Source organism: Centruroides sculpturatus, unplaced genomic scaffold, assembly GCF_000671375.1.
Source record: "Centruroides sculpturatus isolate CEXI.00-Female unplaced genomic scaffold, Cexi_2.0 scaffold452, whole genome shotgun sequence".
NCBI classification, from domain to species: Eukaryota; Metazoa; Arthropoda; class Arachnida; order Scorpiones; family Buthidae; genus Centruroides; species Centruroides sculpturatus.
In genome coordinates this window covers 161414-174677 of record NW_019384638.1, presented here as the reverse complement: position 1 = coordinate 174677, position 13264 = coordinate 161414, and the positions used below count along the sequence as shown (strand labels likewise).

General features: G+C 26.6%; 1 protein-coding gene across 1 annotated transcript in view; it reads right to left on the bottom strand.

Moving 5' to 3' along the window:
- LOC111625902 (putative transcription factor p65 homolog) overlaps positions 1–12755 on the bottom strand; it is a 59624-nt gene extending 46869 nt beyond the window's left edge. Inside the window, exon 1 of the mRNA XM_023369160.1 lies at positions 12002–12755. The gene's annotated coding sequence lies outside the window, so the exon portion shown is untranslated. The remainder of the gene's footprint in view (positions 1–12001) is intronic.
- Positions 12756–13264: the final 509 nt, after the last annotated feature.

Genomic DNA, 13264 nt, shown 5'->3' with positions numbered 1-13264 from the left:
ATATAAAATATAAAACGCTTTTATTAATAGTTTTCTTTTATATATATAATTACTATAAATAATTTATTAGTATTTATTAACATATGTACACACACACACACTTGTAAAAATTGAAGAAATAAAAACTATTACTGACTGAATAATAACACAAAATAACTTCTTAGCATTTACATTGAAAACAAACATTTTTGACCTATTTAATGAGTTATCTTCAGGTTGTGTGTTAAAGAAATTCATAAAAGAAATGTATTAATCTATCCTTATATATTTCCACATAATAGAATAATATGTAGATATTTTATATTCAAAATGTTTGTTTTAATAAATGTTACAGTGTTATTTCTATTATAAACACACACAATTTGTGATGGTGTAATAAATATAATATCTAATACTTAATAGAATGAAACCATCAAATAATTTTATAACTAGTCCAATAATTATACTGTTGGAATTATAAACTATTACTATTCATAATAAATTTTTATAAAATAAAAAAGATTAAGAAAATATAACATGTATAGAAATAAATATACCATATAAATAATAACAAACAAAACAAATGTTTCTATTGATTTTGAGTCAGGGCTGTCAAGGAAGAGTGCTAGAGACTTTTTCCAGGGCCTGGAGAAAACTTAGGATCTCATAGTGTTTTCTCTCTCTCTAAATCAATGTTATATTTGCTAATGAAAAAATAAAATCTTTATAACTGCTTTTTATTAATAGAGAAACATTCTATGTATTTCATTTGTTCAAGAAATAAATAAATAAATAAATAAAATATAAACAACTTTATAAACTGAATTTTTTAATCAATCATAAGCAGATGATCTGCCAAATTATTGGACTATTAGAGGGCTAAATTTAATAATAATAATTTAAGAATTAGAATTAAAATTAAATTATTATAATTATTAAAATTAACTTGAGATGATAGTTTAACTGCCTACCTCTAGACCAGGGGTTCTTTTTCATTCCACAGACCCCTTTGACAGTCAAGTGAAGGTCATGAACCCATTCTCACAAATATGTTTTTAAATGCAAAACAAAATTGCAAAGGAACCCAGTTTTATTGAAATATATCAACCAAAATAAAAAAAACAATGATTCTTTCTTCAGACATTAAATAATAATAATATATTTAAAATGTAGGAAAGCTAAACTTAAATATATTCTTTAAGACATGTCAGTGGGAAGATTGTTGTTTATCTTTAATCAGAACACTGAACTGTGGTGTGGTATTTGACAAGGCAATATGCATGTCATGTTGGACATCTAATAGATTTTGACTTTTTGTTTTCATTATTACAAGTGTTGAAAATTCTGATTCTCAAAGATATATTGTTGCAAATGGAAGCAAAGCTTCCATAGCTCATTTTACAAGTTGAGGATAGGTTTCTCTTAGGGAACACCAGAATTCTCCAAGACTTTTTGAGTTAAATTCCAATTGTAGTAAGCTTTGTGTCCTAAGATCAATAAGTTCATCTTTGGTTAAGTCAACATACGCAATAAAGTTTATATCAGAAAGAAAAAGATTATGGATCCATGGTTAAATTTTCATGCCAATTGTTGAAAAATGCTACTACTAAAATATGACATAAAAATAGCTGTTGTTTTTATTGGTGACTACATATATAGCTAATACTACTATCATTTATCACATACATTCATAAGTGAAGCAAATGTTAGATTTCAGTAAGAGGTTAGGAAGAATAAAGATAATGAGTTAATTTTTTCCAATCTAAGCTCTATGATTACCTAAAATCTTACCATGGATCCCTGTTAAGAACCCTTGTTCTGAACTAATTACTTAATATCTAATTATTATTAAATTAGCCTTTTAATAGCTTGATAATTCAGCAGGTTGTCTGGTTATGATTGATTAAAATAAAATAAAAATGGCAAAAAGAGCTCACTCTATGTCTGGGCACAATATAACCTATCAATATCTCTGATTTGAGTTTAGAATAAAGAAGTAATTTCTGAAGAGTTTCATTAGAATATAAAACAGAAATACTTCTTTTGTAAGAATATATTGATAAATCTACATATATTTGAAAAAAAAACCATTTTAACTTTTGTTAGTTTGATAAGCAATCTTTTATTAAAATGTGAACAAACTATAATTATTTAATTTAGTAAATTTCTAAAATTATATGTATAATTTGCTAATCTATCAAAACTTAAAAAAAAAGAATAATTTTATTTAATCAGATAATTTTCATATATATAATCATTAGTTCTTTACCTGGTATGGAAAAATGAAACTGAAAAATATATAATCTATTATAATTTAAATATAATTTTTATTCTTGCAAACACAGCTGTAATTATATATACTTTAAATATATTTTTTTAGTATTGATTCAATTTAAAAAGTCAAATAGGACTAAATTTAACCTTTATCCAATATCATTCTCCAATCTTTCATAAATTACATTATTTGATTTATTTCTACCTTATTGGAATTTTTACTTCATTGATTTGAATTAACAATTTTATTTTTTAGACATCAATATCAATCTTTGGATTTTCATTTTTATTCTGTCTCTCCTTTAATTGTTGACCTTTTGTACCAAACTCAGTTGTAATAAAAAATACAGCAAACAGTTACCATTCAATACTTAATATAATTAACCATAATAATTTAATTAAAATATAAAAATAACAAAAATAAATCATTCAACTATTTGTTCTCATAGTTAAGATTCATGAAGATGATTATTATTGATCCAAAAATTCTTGAATGAATCTTTATTTGCATGTTCTCTGAATAAACTATTTTAGTTAAATTAATTACGATAAAAAAATAAATTCATGAAAATTATTTTAAAATGTTTTCTCTCCTGTGAGCATTAAAATAGCTTTTAATATCACAGACCTACCAATTGCAGATTAAAGCAAGCCTACGATGGAAACAACTAGATGGTGAGAGATGAAGCCAAATATATCTAGAACAGACCATCCAAGAAAAATTTCTTGGGTTTTTTTGACTGCCTGGATTTGATTCCAGTCCCTGAGTGGTAGACTGATGTCTTAATCACCTCTCCCATCATTTTTGAATGATTACATCAAATCATGTGTAATATAATATAAATAGCTAATTTAAATTTACAGAATGATTAATGTATTTCAATAATATTTTTATAAGCCAAATTTTTCTATAGTCTAATTCTCTTGAATTAATGAAGGATTCTCTTGTCCTTCATTAATTACAAAATTTCAATTTGCCATGAATATTAAACTTCTCACAAACAAAGTTTGTTAATTTAATTTGGCAGATTAAGATTACAGTACAGTATATTTAATTAACACAAGATTTGATATTATTTTTTGATTTTATTTAAAGCACTATATTTTTATGCATATAATCATCATGACAACATATACTCTGCAGAAAACTGCTAGAAAATAAAACCTTTGCATAACTACTGTATATGCTTTTGCTCTATAGGTGTCAGTTCATAATTGCAATTTAAAATCAGTATATAACTGCCCCATTCATAACCTGCACTCCTTTTTAAATTATCTTAACAGACAATCACAGATCATAATCTGTGTCATCAATATGTCATACAATCTGAAAAAAAAATTCTTGTTTTTAATACATTAAGATTTCTATTATACCATTTATTATAACTTTACACTTAAAAATTAATACTTTAATATCTCTTTACCCATTATTCGAAATATAAATTAATCTATTTAAATATTTTCAACTTAGAATAATAAATTTTTTTGAAAATCAAATAAAGAAAATTAAGTTTGTATCTGCTTAGCAGAGTGAATTGGTTTATTAAAAAATAAATTTCAACATTTCTTAGTTTGTAGATCTAAAATTATTGTCTACAAACAAATTTATTATAAGAGTATTTTACAGTAAAATTTCTTACAATTAAAATATGAGAGATTCAATTTAATGTAAAAGAAAAGATAATCAAATTTTTACTTTTGTATAAATCAATTTATTTTACTCTACTTTATTTCTGTTTTCAACTGATGTAATTCCAATTCCAATGATTATATTATAGTAAACCATAAGTAATTATATATATATATATATACAGTAGACCCCCTATAATTACGATTCCTATAAAACTGCGAAAAAATTGCGACAGTATCCATAAAAACCCATAAAAAACTCCTATAATTACGTAAAACGTCATCGGGCAGCCAAACTACTTTCCCGCCGTCCGTAGCGCCACGCTACGGAGAGATTTCTATCGTCTGGACAGTATTATATAAATTATATATAAATTAGGTACTGTACATATAATTATATATTAATTATATATAAATTAGGTACTGTATATATAATTATATATTAACTTATTGTAACTTTGTTATAATTAAATATATAATTTCCGCCGTCTAGCGTGGCGCCACGCTACGGAGATTTTTACGCTAACTATCGTCTGTCAGTATGTAAATTAGGTACCGTAAGTCTAATACAGTACTGTAATTTTATACATTTCTTGTGAAAGAAACATTTCTTATTCAACGGCGATTAAAATTATTTATATTAATGATGTCTCCGAAGTTCTACGAAGTTTTCACAGAAAAATAAGTTGTTAGAAATCGGCCGCTCTTTGCTGAGCTGTTCCGCGACGAAAACAATGTTGAGCAATGGCAATGTCGAATGGTGACACTCGGTAAGTAATCCTACAATTTTTTGTTTATAGTGTAGTTTATACGGATTATTTCCAAAAAATATATACGTATTTTGGAAATGTTGAGTCGGATTAGTCTAGAATCGATTAATTTTATGGAAGAAAACCTTTCAGTCAGCCATAGTCCGTAAACTTCACACGTGTCGGGCTGTGATTGGAACGACTTGTAAGAAATCGGATTCCTAAAGAATGGAACGTATCTATGATTTTATAGGGGGGTCGACTGTATATATATAATTATTAGAGTAATTTAGATTGTATATTAAACCATAATGGATTAAATTAATTTATAATACATAATCTATAGCACAGAAAATGAGAATAAAAGTATGCTCTTCTTTAATTATCTTATTTCATTAGCATGAGTATTACCGTATTTACTCGCATATAAGACAAGCTTGCATATGGGACAATCAAAATAAAGAAAATTAGATTTATTAATACAATTCTAATTTTATTTCATTTAATCACAAATAAAATATCAAATGAACATAAATGCACACATAGTCTGCAAAAATTACTAGCATTTTAAACTTTAAGAAAAAATCTTGTAAAATTGACATAATTTGTTCATGTAAAGCTGGACAATCAGGAAACTTTTTAGCCAATTCTTAACAGTTGAATCCCCTCTCTGTCGATTACACTTATGAGTTTCTCTGAATTCTGATTTCCGAATAATCATCCCTGTTTTCATATGGGAATGGATTAAAACTTATATTGGGTTTTTGTGTGATTTTGGAATTTCAATTTGGAATTCAATTCAAAAGCTTTGTTTTTCCTATTGTTATTCATTACACAAGAAGGATTGAAATGACTCAGATAAAATACTTTTGTTTTTAAACACAAGAGGGTGAGAATCTGGTAAAAACTGCAAATACATGGTTCACAAAAATTATTTCAAAAATGCAAAGAATCCTTCGCTCGCATGTATAGGATGATCTAGATTTTTGAAGTATTGAATATTGAAAGAAAACCTTGTCTTATATGCAAGTAAATACGGTAAATAAACAGTCTAAAAGTGCTGTTTACAATAAAGTTCATTGAAAACAATACAATAAAATTAATGTTTGAGTTCAAATCTCATCAAAATTGAAGACAAGGTTTGGCTTTAAAAATGTTTATCATGTGATTTTCAATAGTCATTTTGTAAGTGTAATTTACCATAATCACCAAAAAGTCATAAGAAGTAATTTGTCCATTTTATTTTATAGTTTAATAATGTTTATGTAATGGATATTTAGTGATAAAGAAGGGAGATGAAAAATGCATTTACTCTTATTGTTAATAGAAGAAAATGACACACTTCTTATTCTTACATAACAATATGTAACCTATTACAGTATATATTAAATGTAAATGTTATTTGATATCAAAATATGCACACAGTTATTTTTATATATAATTTAAAGTATTGATGTGATTATTTTATAAAGAATATTGATTTAAAAATTTACAAATTTATAGATTAAAAAAATTAAAATTTTTTTTGCTATTGGGTTATAAAATACAACAATACTCTCTAAATGCAAGAAAGTGAAAAAATAAATTAAAACTGTCCTTGCATTAATGAGATTTTATAATGTAATACATAATTTTCCAATCTTTTCTATTAAACTTTTTAGTTATTTTTTGTAACTTAATTGAATATATTTTCAAATGTTCAAAACTTTTTAAAATATAAAACAAGAATTTTGAATAAAGTTTTTTTTTGTCCTGAAGATAGGAATAAAGGTTAACATACATTTTTTTCAAGTGCTTTTATGTTATAAAAGCACTTGAAAAATTGCACTTTATGTTATAAAATCGTAATTCCTGAACAATGTATTATTTTATTAATGCTAAAAATTTCATATATTGATGTTATGCATGTTTTTGCAAGAAACTGAATTATCAAATTTAATAAATTCAAGTTATAAAGCTGAATGTTGGTTAATTGTATTAAATCAACCTATATAAAAGCAAAGAATACAACATGATGATGTCCAATGGAATGTGGACATAAACAATCATGCAAGTAAAATTTTTGCTGAATTTTTGGCTTTTGTATAGGTTTATTTAATAAATTCTTCTAAATGTAAAAGTTGTAGAAATTAAAAACTATATACTGTACTCAAAAAAAGAGTTTCTCTTAGCTTTACTAAAACTATGTCAGGCAACTCAAATGATTCATAATTTGTTTTAATATACAGTATTTTGACTAAATGACTAAAAGTAGAAATATTTATTATTACGTATTGCAATTTCTTAACTAGAATTTCAAAGTCACTAATAACATGGTTAATTATATTTATTTGATTATTAACTTTTCAGAGATGATTTTCATAGAAATTTTAAAGTTATTTAAATCTATTGATGTAATATAGATAATAGCAGAATGATTTTTCATTGTCATATTTTCTAACCTTAGATTAGAGATGAGGCTGAGTTCATAGCTAAGAGAGACTGATTTTGGTATGTAAAAAATGAGAAATAAAAAAAAAAACAATCTGTAGAAAAATTGTAAACAAAACAAAACTTACAGCACTCTAAGCATTTATTCAATTTTCACTCTATCACAATAATAATTTATACTACAGAAAACTTGGCTAATTCAAACTTGTTTGATTTGAATTCATGGTTAATTAGAATATTTCCCTTGGGCCTCTGAATTTTTTATTAAGAACATGCAAAAAACAAAAAAAATCGCATGTCATTTGAACTTTTTTGATTCAAAGTGACTGTTAAAAATTACACAATGACCATTACTGAACTAAAGATATTAAATTTAGCCCACATACTCGCAGAGATTGATAGAAGTGCGATATTCCCCATTTATATATATATATATATATATTTTTAATCCTTTATAATTTTGATTATAAAGTTTTAGTTAATTAGAATTTTTGCTGGTCCCTTTGGCTTCAAATTAACCATGTTTGACTTGTATTAGCTTTAGACAAATTATTAGTAGTAAAAAAAGCAGAATACAGAGTAATAATACATTGTACCATGTATAATAAGTATTGTATTAAAAGTTAATTATCTATTAATATATAATATTACCTATTTAATATTTAATAACTAATATTTTTTTATTTAATAACTAATTATATAATATTATCTATTAGAAAAAAGTTACAAAAATTAATAATTCCTTATAACCTATAGCTTAGAGAATGTGATTTTGAGATATGACTTAGATTTACAAGAACTTTCAAATTGGCTTTCTAATACAAAAGAGCTGAAGATCGCATATATCTATAGTTAATGTAAAAATATTAATACATCAGAGATCTTGCAGATAACTAAGTATACATGTTGAATAAAAAAATGTAAATAAGAAAGTGGGTAATATATTATTCTGCAATGCTCTTATGAAAACATTTTATTTTATTGGTAAGGCATAAAAATAATAAAAGCATTACAAAAACTACAAAAAAAAAATCGGAACATGTGAACATTTTGTCCCACAGAAAGTATTTGTATATGTAATTATAATAAGAGAAAATGCATTAAAAGTACAATAAAAGTGCACATTAATATTTTGTTGGTAACCTCTTTGGGTCTATAATTGAACTCAAATATCACTGCATGGAATTCTTCAATTTGGCTGAGAACTCAATGGAGATATTACCCTACTCTTCCTGTAGTGCCAATTTTAAATTATCTTTGTTTGAAATGTGGTGATTTCTTATTTTCTTCTTAAGATAATCTCATAGGTACTAAATAGAATTGACGTAAAGACTTTGTGATGGTGTTTCAAGTTAATGGGATGGAGTACAATAACTATATTCATGTATTACAAGTCATATACTTTGGATTGTTGCTCTACATAAAAATATAATTTTTGGAAAATCCCATTTTCTGAACACTTTTAGGCAAATCTCCATTCAATATATCAATGTAAGTGTATTGGATCCATTATGCTATGGATAAAGTGTAGAGCATCCACTCCTTCATCCCAAACAAGAACCAATCCTCCCTTCATTCACTATGGCTGAAATGTTTTTTATTCAGTTCTGTATTTGGTTTACAGCATATCAGATTGGTCCACATTGGTGGTTTACCTCCATCAGATTGAACCTGCTTTCATTGATGAATACCACTTTATTCCAGAAGGTAAGTTACGATATTCTCTTGCAAACTGTAATCTTTTTCTCCAGTTTACTTCACTGTTTGGGCATTTTCTCCAGCAGTTCTGCCATGGTATCCTTCCTAGCAGAAGACATTTCAGACTGTGCTCTGTGATATATTCTTGCCAGTGCTATTTTTCACTTCCGCTGCAATCTTCAGGGCACTTAGGATTTGTCTTGACTTTCCTCCTCATTGCATTTACATCACACTAACTTAAAATTTGAGGAAAATTTATCTCTTCATTTATTGTAAACTCTACTGCTGTTTGAGTACCTGTCTATGATGTATTGAACAGTTGTATGGGATTTGTTCACAATTTAGAAATTTTGCTTGATGACTTGCACATTTTATGTAGGTTTATGACTCTCTCTCATTCTTCCAGAGTTGTTTCTTTTTCTTTGCATCCCATCTTGTTTATAAATATCTTCCTATGATATATGACATCATGATGGCCTTGTAATATCATTAGTTGCCAACCAGGCATACTATTGTAATTATAAATGATACACTATTTAATGTGTATGAATACATTTTGTACACATATACTGGACCTAATTCTATAGATACAGGATACAGTATACGAGTACAATTCCCTAGCTCAACCTTGGAGTAAGAAGTTTAGCTTTCCAGACATTTGACAAATTCAAATTACAATTTGTTAATTCAAATTTGTCGAGTTAGCAAATGGTAATTCAAAATTTAAAGCTTTCATTGAAATTCTCACGACAAATTCTCTTAAATGTCACACTCAAAAAATATGCACACGACAATGTCAAACTCAAAAAAAATTTTAATGTTGGAGAATGGTCAATTTCTAAAAAACACACCATACAAGCAAACTTGGGATTTCTATACATCAATATTTGTGAAGAAAATGCATTAAAGGTGTTATCCAAAAAGATAGAGATTTTTTTTTTTTTACATCAGGCTCTTTCTTCTACAAAACCTATATATTTTGTAGATGATCCTAGAGCTGATTTTGTAATTATTTCAACAACACATTAATCTCATATTAAATGATATTCGAATAATATTCAAACATCAGGTTGGAGTATGAAATTCTGTATTTTTAACTTTTGCAAAAAAAGCTTTTACATAAAAACTGATTGATAACAATTTATAATTTCAATTACTTTCACTAATCATTTATTAAAAATATATTTTCATAATTAAATAAAATAAAAAAAGAAACTTTTTTTTAAAAAACTATGTCAAATATTAATTATCCAAATAATCAATAGGATGATTATCACACCAAAATATTGTATAATAAAATAAAGACACTGAGTTCAGTGATAAGAAAACATATGCATGTAACACCAAACTCTGTCTTTATTTTATTATAAATTATCCAAATTAATACCAAAATTAATTGTTATATTTTTAAGCTTTCAATAAATCCATTTAAATTTAGTTTAAAAATTTTAACTTAGAACAGCATTTAATAAATATTTATTAAATTAAAGTCATTCATACATTGTTAATAATTTTGGATTTTATGATTGATATTTATTATCTTCTTTCTTGGAATATGAGTTCAAATGTTTCATTTTAATAAATGAAATTATATTAAGGAATGAGAAGTAAAATTTAGATGTACTACTAAGCCAAACAATTGCCAAATTATATTGGGCTATATTACTGCTACTATTAATAATTAAATGCTAAGTAATAATAGTAATACTATAGACCTATCTAATCCAGCAATCATTTGGCTTTAATATAACTAACAGGCTTACAGATGTTTATCTTTGATTTAGAACTCTAGTTAATAAATTATATAGACCAAACAGGAAATAGTCAGTTTTAGTTATATAATAATTTAGCATATATAGAATAAAAACTTCTCTTAAATGATTAACACATGTTGTATAGTTAATAAAATAACATACGAAAGCAACTTTTTCCCATACAACTATTCAATACATCATAGACAGGTACAAATAATACTTAATTGTTGATATCAGATATTAAAAACATATTTGGTTCAAAATTTGTGAACTAAATATATAGCTGATCCATGAACTATGCAACCCACACTCCAAACACCTGTAAAAATCAATGCACACAAATAAAAATGTTAAAAAAAAAGTGAAAATGAAGGAAAAATTGAAAGCAATCACTTTGAACATATTGTGATATATTTTTCAAATTTCTCAAATTTTCAGATTTCTCAAATTGCTTTTTTTCTATAAATGGGTTGCATCGTACTTGAATTTCCCTGTACTTGATATTAGCAGCAATCAATCTGTAGCCTACATATATAAATAATCTATTTAATTTTAAAATGCAAAGTTATACAGTATAGATAATAGACACATCACGTGTTATAGCAGCGCTTCTCATACAGTACCTTTTGTGTTCATGCACCTTTTTTTTAGTCTAAGTCTCTAAGATATATAAAGGAAAGACAGAGTAGGCCATTTAAAAACAGATGAATGATTAGTAAAATGGAGTAATGTTTTAATATCTTTTTAACATTCATTAAAAAATTACATACAAAGGTGGAATAAATCGAACAGTTTTTATATCAGGTAGTAATTGAACGAAGCCAGATTCATAAAAAAGATTGTAATGTAAAGTGAATTATATTAAACCAAGCAATTCTAGGAATCACGTTGTAAAATGAAGGTTCCCCAGGGACCATTATGGAATTACATCTCTACAAGCATTAACTGAATTTAAACAATGCTAATGACACAATTACCATAACGGCATCTCTCCCAACCCTTAAAATGTTCCCTTCTCTATGGACAAAAAATTGCCAAACTTNACAAAAGATAATTTCATTATTCCATTTTTAATAATAGAAAATTTGTATAAAATTTTAAGGAATATTCATAGATTAATTCTCTGTTGATAAACATTAAAATGTAAAACTATTCAGCCTTATTGTATTATTTTTTTTCATTATAAACCATCCGTGTAGTGTTTAAATGTATTTTATATAAAATGTAATTTTCTGTTCCTTAGTTATAATACAGGAAATGATGATTTTCTTAAAATTATTGCCTTTCAATATTTCATGACAAATCAAATGGAACAACAAATGCTTTACTCCAGCGAAGGTAATCAAACCAAAACACATCGATCATTAGGCCTAAATTTGTTTCCCCGTTGTTCTTCGGTATTTAATAATTTTAATGCTTGTTAAAGTATAAATATTAAAAGTCAGAAGTTGAATTAATCGATTAGAAATGAACCAAAACAATACTTACTTTAAAATTTATATCCTTATTATTATAATCCCTACATGATTTTCGTTTGACTTGTCACTTTTACTTAATTTCCATTTTTAATTACTTTGTAAATTATTACTTTTACCGTAGTTTTATTTCTTAAATATGATTGGTCGATTACTTTAAAAATTTCTATACTATAACTACACTACTTTAAAACTTTTAACAACAATCGATACGCATTCCCCATTCGAGTTTATGACGTCACTTGTCCTTCCTCCCTGATTAGTTCATTTCTGCGAGTGCGTAATTGAAAATCGGAACTTAAGTATTAAATCTTCCTACCATTCATTTTGTAACAATAGGAAAGATATGATTTTTTTCTTGTAAATAACTTCTCCGATTAAAATATAGTAGAGTTGCTTTTGACTGATACGTTAGGCATATTTTTTTTTCTTCTTATCTCTCTGCAGCCTACGTGCTCTAAGAGTAATTCTATTGTGGATTCGGCCAGGCCCACAATGAAGCGGATGGATGGTGAACAATATATCCGAGACGGATCATCCTGATGAAGAATGCTGACCCGTCAGAATCCGTTCCCGCATCCCTGGAGCGATAGACTAATACTTTAACCGTTCGGCAGTCCGGCCGTCGGTGTAGGTTTGCTATCAACGATTTAGTAATGTTTTTTATATGTGAAATATGATGGGTTACTTTAACTGCGCCCTGTGGATGTTAAGAGAGTCTATTTAACAAATGGACTTGCTAAAATCCTTGCACTAAGTAAATTGGCGTTATAAAAACTCGTGGTAATAATTAGCATACTGTGGTTACATTACAGTACATTGTAGCCTTTATTGCTTCCAAATAAGACGGATGGATGGCGAAGCGGCTAGAATGTTAGCCTATCACTCTGGGGAGCCGAAGAATGAATCCGGACGGTTCGGAAAAACCCAGAAAATTTTCGGAGGGTGGTGCGTCTCATATTACGATATATCGGATATCGTTTCTGACCAACCAGTTACCCTATTAGTAGGAACAAAACATAAAATTGGGTCATATAATTAAAGTTAAATATAAGTGTAAAAGTAGCAATAGCTTTAAGAATAAAATAAATGAAGGCATATATTTGAGTCTAGTGTGATAAAATCTATTGCTTTTATTTCAAATGCTACATTCTTTTAAGTAAAAGCTACAGTACACTGCGGTATGTAAATTAAACATAAAATTATCTTTATAATGGAGAAAGAAAATAAAGAAATGAAGTTTGTCAAACTTTTAAATCAATATACAGTTTTCTTA